At 39.6% G+C, this 14,772-nt stretch overlaps 1 protein-coding gene across 1 annotated transcript in view; it reads left to right on the top strand.

Annotated features, from left to right (window-relative positions):
• Positions 1-423: 423 nt before the first annotated feature.
• LOC136879183 (putative serine protease F56F10.1) overlaps positions 424-14,772 on the top strand; it is an 83,431-nt gene continuing 69,082 nt past the window's right edge. The window contains exon 1 of the mRNA XM_068228981.1: positions 424-478. The gene's annotated coding sequence lies outside the window, so the exon portion shown is untranslated. The remainder of the gene's footprint in view (positions 479-14,772) is intronic.

Below are 14,772 nucleotides of genomic sequence, written 5' to 3'. Positions count from 1 at the left end.
AGCATCAATCTCAACAAAGTGGTTGCACTACTTTAGGATATTGTAGCCGTCGAGGTAGCGATGACACTGTACTGAAGTAACGTAATCAAGGCTGCTGAAATGCAATACAGTCATTTTGATTTTAGTTGGTGTTTGGTTATCATAATGGAAAAACCTACAAGAATACTAGCACAATGTTCGTCTGTTTGAATCTCGCAACATCCTACTTCGTGAAATTGTTCACGAACTTATCGTGTCCACGAAATTCCTTATCAATTTAAATGTTCTATAACTCTCTTTGGCACGGTGTAAAAAATACATAAAGTTAGTTGTGAAGTTCACTGAGGACACGAATATTACATTTTTGGAAGCATTAACTTTAAGCATTAAACATGGCATTAAAATTAACGACTAAATCGTGCGACACATGTAGTTGTCGCAGGTGTTTAAATAAGCTGGGCGATGTGCTGTAGACCACACAGCAGTCACCCACAACACGGTAAGTTGAAATCTTCTACTCTGGTCTTCTTATTCATCTTTAAATCTGACTTACGTTGAAAAGCAGGAAGAAAATAATTCAATGTTTTAAAGAGAAGACACGTTTAGGCGGCAATAGGGTTGTTCCAAGATCATTTACGAATACTTTTAGAATTTCATATAAAACTACAAAAGGATAGGAATGGTCGCGGAGGACTTCCTAAACCGTCGGGGGGAAAGAATGGGACACTCAGATAGGCGCCTGAAGATCGCAAGGAGCCGCACCGCAGACGACAACTAACACCCTTTCAACCAAAACTGATCTACTGGTAGACACTTAGTCATCCGCATCGTTTAGTACACGAATTCATTCTTGTTTAATGCAGAAACCCCCAAATATCGTAACAGTGTTTCAGCGCGATTGTATGTACGGTGAACAGATTGGCAGCCATATGGTTCAAGAAAATACTTCAAACATCCGCAGAACTGAGATGAACATATCTACAATGAGTTTGACTTTGTGCTGATACTAACTATAACTTGTTCATTCACTTATTCGTGTGCTCAATACATTCCTTTCGCTCTATCAGTCATTCACTCAGTCACTGCGCCACCCACCCAATCACAAAAATACGTAGCAGTTCTTTTCAATATCAGATTTCTTTACTTACAACAGAAACTCTGGAAGCCGAAAGTTCTTGGCATATCCTGACAGTGAATTACGTAACTCTGAGGAGTACCAATATAAAAATAACACCTTCAGAAGTGCTGAGCGGACCCTCGTGACGAATAGCGTATGATGCAGAGGGATTTTCCTCGTAAGGTCAGGTCACTTTGTTTGGCTACTGTGTCAACGGATTGGAGGCTAAGCGACACATTACTCTGTTGTGCGATGCCGTAGTTCAGTACGGGCCGAACTAAGATTATTCCCATATACGAACACTACGGCTTGTTTTGCACTGTACCTTGCACCTTCACACCGTATATTACATTTTAAATGATTACAGATACAGCACGAAAATATCACAGTGGCCTTCGTGTTTCCCTGATCTGATGATCAGTGTATAGATTTAAACAGTTACGGGATAGATTTTTGGTTTTTTCTAGAAACATGGTTAACTGGAGGTTTGTGAAAGAAACAATGATAATGTAATTTCTTTGCAAAGACTTGGTACTGCAAAACTCGAATATAAAAACTTATTATTGAAGAACATGTTTGCAATAACTAGTTACAACAACTTTAAGCAAGATATAGAGCAGAACACAGTAAAACAAACATACTGAAGAGCGCACTTTACAAATCACTCAGTGACAAAGTTGCAAGCAAACGCACATTACGTCCTGAGGCCTGACCGTAGAAATTTTTCCTAGGTATTCTCCAGTAATTTCCTTAATAAAATGGAGATAATTACTGCGAGCTTTTTGATTATTGGTTCCCTATTATGATATCTCTTATAACAGGTATGGTCGTCTGAACTTCCTAACATCATAGTTGTCTATCAGTCTTGTAAACCGTTAGACTCCTTCTAAGGCATGTTAGGTTAATTAAATGTGGTATTCAATAAGGTAAATGTCCTTAAATTCATGCACATGAATTATGATCTATAAGGTATACACTCTTGTAACCCGCAGTTTGTACTGGGTTCATGGCTTGAATTGCACTTAGTCATGGCTGCCAAAGGAAATAATAACACCAGTGTTTTACTCAGGTAATATCTTAAACTATGTGCTCTGAATTCAATCTTTTATGCTGATTCTGGGGAATTACTTCATTCTTTGTGTAATATGTCAATAAGGAGTCGTTGGACCTCTTGAAAATCCAACAGTAGAGTGAGGTCATCCTCTTCATATCTTGGCGAAAACGTTCACCTTAGAACTTCATTATAATATCTCAAATGTTCCGAAAAGTAGTCCATATGGGAAAATATTTTTAAAAATTTCCTTTAAGTCGTACCGACACAGATAGCTCTTATGGCGACGATAGGAGTTGAACTACAGCCCCAACATTTGCCTGGTGTGAAATTGGGAAACCACGAAAAAGGATCGCAGTGCTCACAGTGGATTTCGAACGCACTATCTTCGGAATACAAGCCGATAGCTATCCAGGAAGTGGAATTTTACACTCATGTCCAAACCTAACTCCCCGAAATGTTCCAACATTATTTTAGCATTGGGCCTGTAGTTAGAATCTACCGGTAACAGATCTGGAGGCCGTCCATTTCCTCTCTCATCCATTGTTATATCAAAATCCTCATCCTTGATCTGTTATTTTATTTGAGGACCAACAAAAATCCCATTTTTCAAATTTTCTTGGGTGATGAAAGGTAGTTGAATAGGAGTGATAGAGTATTTACAAATTGCTTCATTAAGCCCAATTCGGTATGTAGTTGTGGACTGGGGGCATACAAACTGTCCATGGAGGATGTTTCTAGTTCAAGGTACAATATATCTCCGCTATGCTATGCTTATTTCCAATCAACGTGTTATACCTATCTAATCTATCTATCAATCAATTTTTATGTGTCGAGACTCTCAGAATTGTTGGTGAATAGCCAGGCTACCGCGTCTTCTGCGATATCGTTCCGCCAGTTCTTCACAAACAAACATGTCTTCTTCGACCAATCATATAGGGTTTTCTCCAGTCGTAATTGCAGGAATACATGAAGTCTGTATAGCACAGAAATATATAAAAATGAGGAAAGTGGACTACGCGCTTTATGAAAGGTGGTGGTGGTGATTATTGTTTTAATAGGAAGTAGAACAAGGTAGCCATCCTCTATACAACACTAATCAGAGAGAAATAGATGAAGTGATCTGACACTTCGAAAAATGAAGATATCAGACGAAGGCAAGGTCAATGATGGGCGTGAAAATGACAGACTACCTAGCCCTCGCAAACCTAATAGCTTCGGGGTCGGAAAAGAACAAGAGTGCTCTAAAACAGTTGTTCACCAAGGGACGTGGGTTAGGATAGATGAAAGTGAGAAACCTGGCACAAGTAAGTGGAACCAATGCAAGGTCTCAGCTAGGGACCCTGTCTTCCTTTGTTTTGAAACGCTAACAGTGTGGTAAGAGGGCTGATTAGGAAATATAGTGGGGCATGCATCAGGAGTCAGTTTTGGGATATTTCTGGGCACTCTAATTGGATCACCGTTTAGCATCTTCGCTTAGAATAAACTTAGGGTCAAAATGTTTAATGCACACCGAAGTAGTGTCAGTCACTTCAAAATGGTCGCGATGGATATTCCTAACCCACTTGTCTCGTAAAACGTTATCCTTAGCAAACCCAAAAGTTGTTTACCGCAGATTTTTCACTTCATTTGTGTAAAAGGAATTATTTTGTTCCATTTGGGACAAATATTACAGTGACGTTTCGTAGATAGGTATGTGCTACATAACCTTATCGACAACCAGGCAGAGAACATTGTACTTATCTAACACATTAATGCACTCCACCAGACCAAACTCAGTGAATCACCAACACATTACATACGGCATTAATAACCTCTGAATACTACAATTGAAAACGTCACTAGCACTTTAAAAATAAATAGATAACACATAAATGGACACTGAAACACTATTTAACACACGAACGTATTCGGTGGATAATTAACTTGCGAATTCCAGTAGCAAGATAACCTCAACGAAGTAGACACATGCTGAGCATAGACTACACCAAACTGAATGTAAACATGGCCCTACATGCCGAATAGGCATAGCCCAATGCGGCGGCCATTTTGTGAAGTATCAATATGTTCATTATGGCCTGCCAAAGGTAAGTGGACCAGTCCCACACTGCGGTCACCAACTCACAGGGGGATTTCTTCAGAAAACTCATTTCTTGCTAACGTGACACTTGGTGGCTCCTGTCCGAAGTCATTCATCAGTTTGTGATTTTGTTGGTGATTATTGTCGGAGAACTGAGCTTCCATTCTCCCTTAACATTAATCGTATTAAAAGAGGGAGGATGCAGTGGAAGGGCGACCAAGACCATAGAAAACCTAGAACCGCAGTTTTAGAGGGCGGGATCGAACTTTGTTAAATTCCTTGTCACCAGAGGTTGCCAACTGGCATACTATGATAAAAAATTATAAACATATTGAAATCATATATTTTAACGTTATTTTCCAGCGTCATTCCGCATTGGTCCTTCAGGTGGATCCCTATACACTATGTGGTTGCTCAGCATTGTCCTCAACCCTAGCCATCACCTTCCTGACTGAGTAATGGTGGACATTCCTTAGAAATACTTTGTGAAGACAAAATCAGAGAACATGGCCAAGGGTTTCAAACTCGTTACAGAGGCTACAACGGGACATATCCTATGATCTCCCTGGAGAACATTTGTCGTCATCTTGATACCATCTCACTACTGTGAAGATGTGAACCTACTTTTGTCAAACAATCATCCAATTCCACGTGTTTATTCTCCCTAAAATTCTACTCACTTCCACTTTATAGACACCATTTCTTGTACTCACGACTATTCACTTCTACGCGGGCTACTTAGATCTGAAGTTACGCGGGTTTATTAGGGAGTTCCGGATAGGACACGTCTCGTGACAGTCGTTTTCGGTTATCGGCATTACGTCTTGCAAATACACCTATTTCCCATTTTCAGCGAGGAAGACCGAACCCAGTGAATTGTCTTACTCATACAGCTTTGCATCGGATGGGTCTCCGGGAAGTTTAATTAATGAGTATTTTCCAGAAATTTCAAGGGAAAATAATTTAGTGGATCGTTTTGGTTAGACCACCATAGGCCAAACGTAGTTGTTGAGAACTATTACTTTCTGTTCTAACTTGAGTAAGTAACTCGTTAATAAGTCTACAATTACAGAATTAGGATCAAGCTTAATGCCCTCGGAAAAATGAACGTTCTGGAAGACCCATCAATGACAGGTTGAAATGAGGAAGCATGTTTGCTCGTTTGAATGTTATCCTTTTCGTCTTGTTTATTCCAACATTAATTTGAGTAGGATTTCCCATCAGGATACATTTAATTCTTACAGTTTTGAAGGAAGTGTAATTCTATGAATTGTTAACACAATATTGTAGTGGTCAACGGTGCCAGGTGCCTTATAATACCAATATTTGCCGCGGTTTGTATTCAACAATGCCTCGTTTGATAATGACACAATTATCTTTGTGTCACATATATATGCCCTCTGACTTAATTAAAATACATTGTGTTCCTTCAAACATTTGTCAATAATCCTCCTAAGACTAGAACATTGGTAACTGGTTTACAATTATTAGCAATATTCCAAATACCATTCTCGTGAATTAGAACTACATGTCATGACCGATTTACCTAAATTTACTAGCATTCTGCTTGCAATAAATCAGTATATTATAAACTTTCTCGCATTTCATGACTCGGAAAAACATACTGTCAGTGCCTGGAGATATGTCCATGACTATGTCTGACTTTTAATGGAAGAATTAAAAGTGAAATAACTGAACTGTGTATTATTATTGGAGCAATTCATGGGATAATTTTCGGTGTTTGAGGCGTGTTGTTTTCGAAGCGTTCTCTAAAATGCTTTTCAACATCTTCGGCATTCAGAGTGTTTTCTTTATAGCCTGACTAGCTGATGTACCCGTGCTTCGTTACGGAATTCTACACTGTATACAGAATTCTAGGTTAGGTAGTGTACACATTGTGATAGCTCTTAACGTTACCATAGAAACGCGACAGGAAAGTCACGAAACGTCTTTTCTCATATGAAGACTGGGTTAAGGAATTTTCATTGTAATGGTAGGCTCGCTTGCCTACCAACAGTCACAATGAGGTTGGGGATGTTTTCGTTATAATTGCAGACACTCGCTCTCCGCCAGCCTTTTTACATCCTCAGAAAGACTTTCTTAGTAGTTTTCCCGAATGAAATTAACATAGGTCATTACAATGACGTCAGTAGGGCTGGCGTGATTAAAAGCAATACTCCCATGTTAAATACTCGATAAAATGAAAAACCACACATTTTCTCACTTTTAACTGACAGTACCACGCTGCCGATCTAACAGTTCAAAGTTCCAGAGTTGAAATGACCAATTCGCAGACAGCCGTTATCCTTAGCAGACTTATCCGTCTATCTTATGAAGCATTAAATCGTCCCAGACTCTTGTTTCAACGGGATATCACTAAACACTAAATGACAAGACACATCATTTCAGTACAACGTTGCTTCCTGTAGAATGGCACATATAGTGAAACAACAACTAATACAGTACACGACACAAATACAAGCACTCTCTGGAAATAAGAAATGGAATAATACACTTCATATTTACAAGACGAATAATAGATGGCATAGTCCATCTACAGTCACCGACAGTGAGCCTGCGGCCTGGACATGAACCTAAGCTCCTCTGACGTATGAGGTGTATTGCATACAATTCCCTACAGCGATTTAATTAATTACAAACAGAAAAATGGGAGGACATCTCTCTCCTATGACATCTTGAATCTACACGACAGTTCTGAATTGATGTATGTGATAATCATATCGTAGAAAGGAATAATGAACAGCCTGCATTTCAGTCCCAAGAAGTAGTAAAGAAACTTCGTTCAGAACATTGGCCTCGACAGCACCTCATAAATCTGTCTGCACCTCTCACTGCCATCCCCAGATATAACAGAGCTGTCCCACTCCTATTATTATTAGTATTATTATCGCAGAAAATTATTTTTTCTTTCTTCAATTCACTAGACGCTATCAGCGTTGATATCATATTCTGTCCCTTATCTAGCCTCAATTATCGTTTTCCCGGGTGCGGCACGTTTTACACGTTCACTGGGGAGATCCAAACATTTAACAACCACCTCAACTTTCAGCACAATAACGCTCTCTCTCCAGATATCTCGAAAGCATGCATGCTTAAAGAGAAGATCGGGACCAAAACTCACAATACCAATCGCGATATAAACACCCCATTGTCGTATCTTCATCATCATCGGATCTAGCAGTCTTAAAATACACGTTGGAGGATTTCTTACATTATGCGTGAAGTGCAAAATAAATAACATGTGTACCTTTTGACGGCTCATATTTACTTCTGAATTGATAGTGGCAGGAAACATTCATGAATAACACCCCTTTTATATTACGTTACTTTACACGTAATTAATTATAGGGTCTTATGACTATCATGCACTACTAACCCATATTGAATGAAATAAATGGTTAAGCAAACCATGAAGATAAATTTCCTATAAAATCTAATAAGTAAAATACACTGACTGAGCAAATGTCATGGGATAGCGGAGCACTGATGCGCAGGTGTGTTGTCTGCGCACAACACGCCCCCTGTGCCAGCGGCAGTTGTATAGGAGACCGTGTGAGCAGTGGCTGTGCATGTGACAGGTGTAACATGGAACGTGGTCATGAGCTAACAACGTTTGAACGGGGTATGTGGTCGGTGCCTGACGAATGGGAAGTGCGATTTTGGAACGGGTGCGGGAATTCAGCTTCACACGATCAACTGTGTCCAGGGTGTATCGTGAATGGTTGAATGCGGGTGTCACCGTCCACAACAGACGAACGACTGGCCGTCCAGCCACCCTCGATGACTGTGACCGGTGACATCTGAGACGGGTTGTCAATAGTGACAGACGGGCAACCGTGCAACAAATCACGGCTCAATTCAACACAGGCTGTGCTAGACACGTCTCCCAGTGGACACTCCGAAGGAGCATGCGTCCTATGAGGTATGAGAGCCGGCGCCGCACACTGGTGCTACTGTTAACCCAACGTCATCGGGCACAACGACGCGCATTTGCCACCAGTCACCAGGGATGCACACTGGAACAATGGCGTAACGTGATATGATCGGACGAATCACGATTTCAACTGCACCATGCCGATGGGAGGCACCGTGTATGGCGCAGAACACATGAAGCGATGGATCCCGCCTGCCTCGAAGGTGTGGTCCAGGGCGCTGGTGTCCCTGTTATGGTCTGGGGTGCATTTTCCTGGTATGGAATGCTCCCCTCATTGTTCTGGAAGAGACTTTGAATGGTACGCGGTATGTTGAGCTGCTTGGAGACCATCTCCACCCATTTTTGGCCTTCCAGCGTCCAGACGGTTCTGCGGTGTTTCAAGATGATAACGCGCCGCCACATCGCTCCCACGTCACACGGGAATGGTTCCAGGAACATGCAGCGGAGGTCCAACGACTGCTATGGCCACCCAGGAGTCCCAATATGAACCCTATCGAGCTTATCTGGGATGTCCTGGAAAGCAGGCTCCGTGCCATGGATCCTGCACCCACGAACAGACCAGTATTGGCGGCCGCTCTGCAAACGATTTGGTGTTAGCTGCGTTCAGAGGACTACCAGGGACTTTTCGACCCACATCTACGGCGTCTCACTGCAGTTCGCAGAGCCAGAGGAGACCGCACACGCCATTAGGTGACTATCCCATGACATTTGCTAAGTCAGTGTACTACCATCCCTTTGAAACTGCGTAACAATTATTTATAATCTGAAGTATTTGCATGCAATGTGAACTGACACTTAGAGCGCGACGAAGACCCAGTGCAAAACTAGCGAAAAGAAAACTGCCAGGAACTGGACTCGGGCCTCTTACAGATAAAAACATATAGGAGGCACAAAGAAACAAAAACATAACAGTAATAAGGGTAAGAACATAAATTTATTATGGAGTAAAAATCAAAAGAAAATAGTATAAGTAAATCAAGGGGGCCAAAATCAAATAGGTAATATCAGTAATATGTGGCCCGTGATTAAAATACACCCGACTCAATGATAATAGTATCTCCACACACGCTTACCTTTGTAAAGGACGTGCGGAAAAGTTTGATATAAGGATTTGGCATCTATATTAATTGGTTGAAGAATATGAATTTAGGTGGGTACAAAACATTTCTTTGTAGCATGTCAGGTCAAGACAGTCATAAGTTTAGAGAGTAATAGCATCTCATCATAACATACTCTCATTCAATTCCTCAGTTAAGACACAAAGACTCCCAACAATAAAATAAAATCACGCACAGCACAAAATAAAATAAACAACCGCTCTCGAGCTCAGACAATACGAATCAGAAAGTGGTCCATCAAAGAGACGAAGTGTCTCCAACACCGAAACACACAGAAGCAGGCAAATCGCGTAGTTAGCTTGAATTCATACCAGGTCTATGAAATGGACATGAATTACACAGAACACGCGATAAAATAATACAACATGAGCTCATGCGGAATGTTAATGAAGCGACATGAGAAAAATGTCTCTGCCGGCACACAGAAAACAATCACATACACACACATGAATCCGTGTTAACTTCAATTCTCAAAATAGACATATTAGATCAGTAAAAGGAAATCAAGGTTAACACACGAATAAATTAAAAAAACACGTAATGAGGGAAACCTTTCTAACCTAATTAAAAGAAGATTTAAGAAAAATAAATACCTCTATTATATAAGCAATTAACATTCTCTAAAGGTCGAGATGTGTACAAAGACATCTTGAATATCTTAAAATATCGTTTATATGCCACAAAGGCGACTTGGAAATCTAGTCCTTCCATCTTCTCAAGTCAAAAACCTCCAAGGAAACCCCACCAGAAAGATAATCCAACAAGACAGGGCAGAAAAGGAATGCTTTGATCTATCCTATCGTATGAGATGCCATCTGCCGGAATAGGGAAAGATTACATAGTAACTACACATGGTGGGAAAGAGTAATAGTTCATAGATAAGATACAAGAGTTCGGTAGGAACGTGAAGACATCAGGAAAAGTAAACGTACCATAAAATGATATGGTGCGGTTGGAATGTTACTTATTTACATCTACATTTGTGAGCATAACTCTCATGCAAAAAGATTTGAAATATACTCATCCTTCCGCACTGCGACTAGCTTTCGTCGGGAAGGTACAACCAGGTATTTAAGCTGTTATGGTGATAGCTTCAGTGGTGCTGAGTCCTAGGTTTGTCCGCTGGCGGAGCACCCACTTGTCGGCTGGATCTTCGTTCGGCGTTGAAAATCTGGATGTTTTCTGCTGCGTAGAAGTGAATACAAGGCAGACTGCTCACAGTCCTCTTCCGGATCTGACGATCTCGATGCTCAAATATGCAAATTAGGAAAACAAATTCGTTTTAAATGCGCTAGTTTGTCACACATTATAACTCGTTGTGACTAGAGCTACTCATGAACTCGCGTACACTAGTCCAATAACTGTATTGTTCTGTAGCCCGTTACTAGCACCTCTCATTTACTTATCTCCATTGTCCAGAGCTATTTAAGCCTTGAAGCTACACACGTTCATCTGGCCACAGTCACTGGATACACAATGTTTAATTATATCAACACATAACGTGTTATTAGTTTTAGATCGGCCTAATTCACTAATTAAAGTCAGGGTACTCACTGCGTTTGAAAGTACATAGGGTACCTTGTTCGTTCTAATTACACTGTAAATAAACTGCTCATCAATTCTTCTGGTTTAATCCCTGAATAACACCGTCACCAAGTTATTCTCCTACAAGATCACTTCCCTTACTTAATATGCTCTGTGCGCTCAACTACATTACATGCGTATTTTTAAGTAATTCACTGCATTCCGATCATTTACGTGGTTTCGCACATCGCATTACACTTCACCAGGGTAACGTCTCTCACTGTTTCGTACCGTTGCGACACGTAATTTGCATAGATGAATATATTTGTCGTATTTACAAATTCACTCGCAATAAATCCTATACATGCCGAACATTTTTTCTGCTGATTGAAAGTGTGATTTATCTCACAACAAATCACAGTTAATTACAGAGTCACGACTGCACACTGTGCAAAGATTGAATCACAACTATGGAACACTGCAAAGAATAACATCAACTGCCAAGTACAGCAAAGGAAGAACATAATTTGCCTCGAAGTCCTATTCTTTTATAGACGGATCTCCCTGTGACGCGGAGAAGGGGAAAACCAAGTCCATTTGCCCAAAATCTGTCCGCTAATAATGGGTCCTCAACGTTGATTGAGGTATCAAATTAAAGCTTGAATACTCTTCTTTTTACTGATCGATTTTCATTCCCATTGTATCATAAGTTTGTAATCTTCAGAGCGTCATTACAGATTTTTCAGTGGGTGGCGCCTAAGCCGTGAGGGATTTTGGTCCTCGACATGTGCGTTCAGTCTAGTTGCACCCTCTTACCTTACGTACTTATTCTCATTATGTAAAATACTTCTGGGCATTATAATTTAGCACAAAATTCCCTGATTCATCTGAGTCATAACTCAAAGTTAACCATCAGGTGTTTCAGGACTTCATTTATTATTATTATTACTATTATTATTACTATTATTATTATTATTATTATTATTATTATTATTATTATTATTATTATTATTATTATTATTATTATTATAAACAGATGAAGACTGCATGTTGGTACAAGTGAATCCGCAGGGAAACTCACGGAGATATATTATTTCGTATGTTGAGATGACTTCGTAAATCCCGCGTAGCGGCATAAATCTTCGGTGACGCGCGGCGTCCCTGGCCTGAGCTCTCTCGCTCAGAAAGAGAGCGTCTTTCAAGTACAAGCGCGTGTACTCCTTGCTTCTTCTAATTTCGCGCACTGAGACTTCAGTCGCGCGAGCCAACAGAGAGCCACTCGTGTCCTGGAACAGATGAAATGTGCGGGATTGGACACTATTTGTCATCCGGAAAACGGCATGTTCTCTTCATAGGGTGTTACGACATATCCCTGACAATGTCATGAACTGTTACAATATACGTAGATATTACATGTCATACGGTCCATATTATCTGAGTGAGAAGTGAAACCTAATGCCCCATCTTTCTATCAAAATTATGCTTCATGCTGTTTGTAGATTAGATGGATGCGAGTACCCACTCAGATTGTCTTTTTGCGTTTCCACTTTTCGATGCCCTATAATACAGAGTGTATGTATGTATGTATGTATGTATGTATGTATGTATGTATGTATGTATGTATGTATATATGTACGTAAGCATGTATGTATGTATGCGCATCACGACGAAGTGGATAAAGATAATTTAATGAAACTCAGTATGTGAAGTCGGGGAATAAGTCGCTACAATCTTGGCCATAAATAATTATATTTACGCTGAGTGAAATGGTAGTTTAGGGGAAGGCCTAAAAATGTAATTCTCTAATATTTATATTGTTAATGGTCCTATCGATATATACTACATAACTAAAGTTATATCGTATTAAATTTCCGATCATTTATGCCTTATACATTTCTACCGTACCGGCTATGTTAACAGAGTTATTCATGAATTTATATTTTTGTTGTTAACCCTACATCATCGTCGAGTCACGAGAAAATGGCTAAACAGATTTTGATGAAAATCGGTATGCAAAGTCGAGGAATAAGAAACTACAGTCTACGCTATAAATAGTTGTATAAGATGCCGTAATTTCGGAAGAAAAGTCTACAATATAAATATCTAAAAATCTGATCAACAATAACATTACATTGACCATTGTCTGTTGTGATGTGCTTTGTGTCTTCTGCTGCCACTTATCTCCGTTAGATGTGATTACTGCTGCGTACCGAGTATAACAGCGTACATGAATATTGGCGGAAGTAGCTGAGAAGTTAAAATTATCATCTTTAGCTTGCCATTCCTTTCCCCTGATACAGAAATTTTCTGATTCTACTGGTACGTTCCACAATGGTTTATCATAGTGTTCCTGCTATTCAATCCCTACTCTGAGGCACTGATTACAATGAGCAGTGTGCACGTTTAACGGAATAATGACAGAGGAGTGTTCGCTGCTGTCTGCTTCCTGGTCAATCCAGCACTGGAACTTTAGAGTGTTGGATCGGCAGCGTAGTACTGTTAGTTAAAAATGAGAAAATGTGCGGTTTTTCATTTGATCGAGTGTTTTCCTATGATAATTTTGCCTTTAATCGCCACTTTCCTACAGACATCATTGTAATTATCTATGTTGACTTCAGTTGGGAAAATCACAAAGACAGTCTTTTTGAGAATCTCGTAGCGAAGTACGAGCACATCCGCTAGTTATCAATAAGATTTGACTCATAAAGTAATTGGCAATTTATATTCACCGGAAAAACTGGATCACTGAGGCGATGAAATTCCCATTGAATACAACCTAAAAAATGTGCATTTGAAATTTAGAAGAAACCAGTGCAGAATTAATTTAAATAGCTGTCACACTATCTTTCAAGAGGTACAGTGCATCTGAGGACTTTATAAAACATATGTATACAGATGACACTGAGGCGTCGCTCAAGTTGCTTCTACGTATAAAATATTATAATCATAAACGTAGAGAAAGAAAATCTACTACACAATGTACTGTACAATGTATTAGAATAGATAAAGGACAGAATTTTGTACTCATCTTGACTGGTAACTTCCGGAAGATATGAGCTGGTCCGTAAGACATTATGGCATCCCCTCATCCATATCACAGCCTTTTCTTAGCAGGCAGGACTCCATCCCGGCTTAGGCCTCCATTTTGATTTTGGTTAACACTTCAGTAACAAGACCCTTCCTTCATTCCTTCATGATAAACCTGCATCTTGTACGGTCAAATATGAATACAATGTTATACATCAATAAATGCAACAGTATTCTGCTACAACACTCGCCTTTTTCTTTTCAGAGAACTAAACCTTCACACGTAATATTTTCCTCGCTTATATGATCAAATCACAAATTCATCCAGCATGGCAATAAGATATTCTCATTTCTTGAGACGTGGCTCATACGTCTTTACGTTAGTATAACCATTTCCATTGATAACAATGGCGTGGGTATAGGTGTTTCTGACGAAGAATAATTCTTCGCTACTTGGTCTTTTCCATCGCATATCAGAGAATCTTTCAAATAAGGCATTTCACGAATGTGAATGCTCGATTGACAATGGAATGCACCCTATAATTCATATTCCGTTGTCTCTTCAATTCTATTTAAGTCAGTATTCCCTGCAAGAGCTCTCAATCAATTGTAGATGTCCATAAGTGAACAGGTATATAAATAATCGCCACGTCTTGATGGGGAACACACTGATTCTAACTAAGGGCTACGTTATCGAATAAGACTCTATTCAAACTGAAATGTATTTACCGGTAGGACAAAATTGAAAAGCGAGAACTGAATTGAATGAAATTAAACTATAGAAAATGAAAAAAATCTTGAAAATTAAATTACGTATACGAAATAAAATTAAAATCAAATGAAACTTAATTTGAATTGACTTTAATTAAATTGAAAGAACAAACATATAAACTCTTGTGCCGCACATCGCATTATAACTTG

Source organism: Anabrus simplex, chromosome 8, assembly GCF_040414725.1.
Source record: "Anabrus simplex isolate iqAnaSimp1 chromosome 8, ASM4041472v1, whole genome shotgun sequence".
Lineage (NCBI taxonomy): Eukaryota > Metazoa > Arthropoda > Insecta > Orthoptera > Tettigoniidae > Anabrus > Anabrus simplex.
The sequence above is the reverse complement of the archived record's forward strand: the minus strand, read 5'-3'. Positions and strand labels throughout refer to the sequence as shown.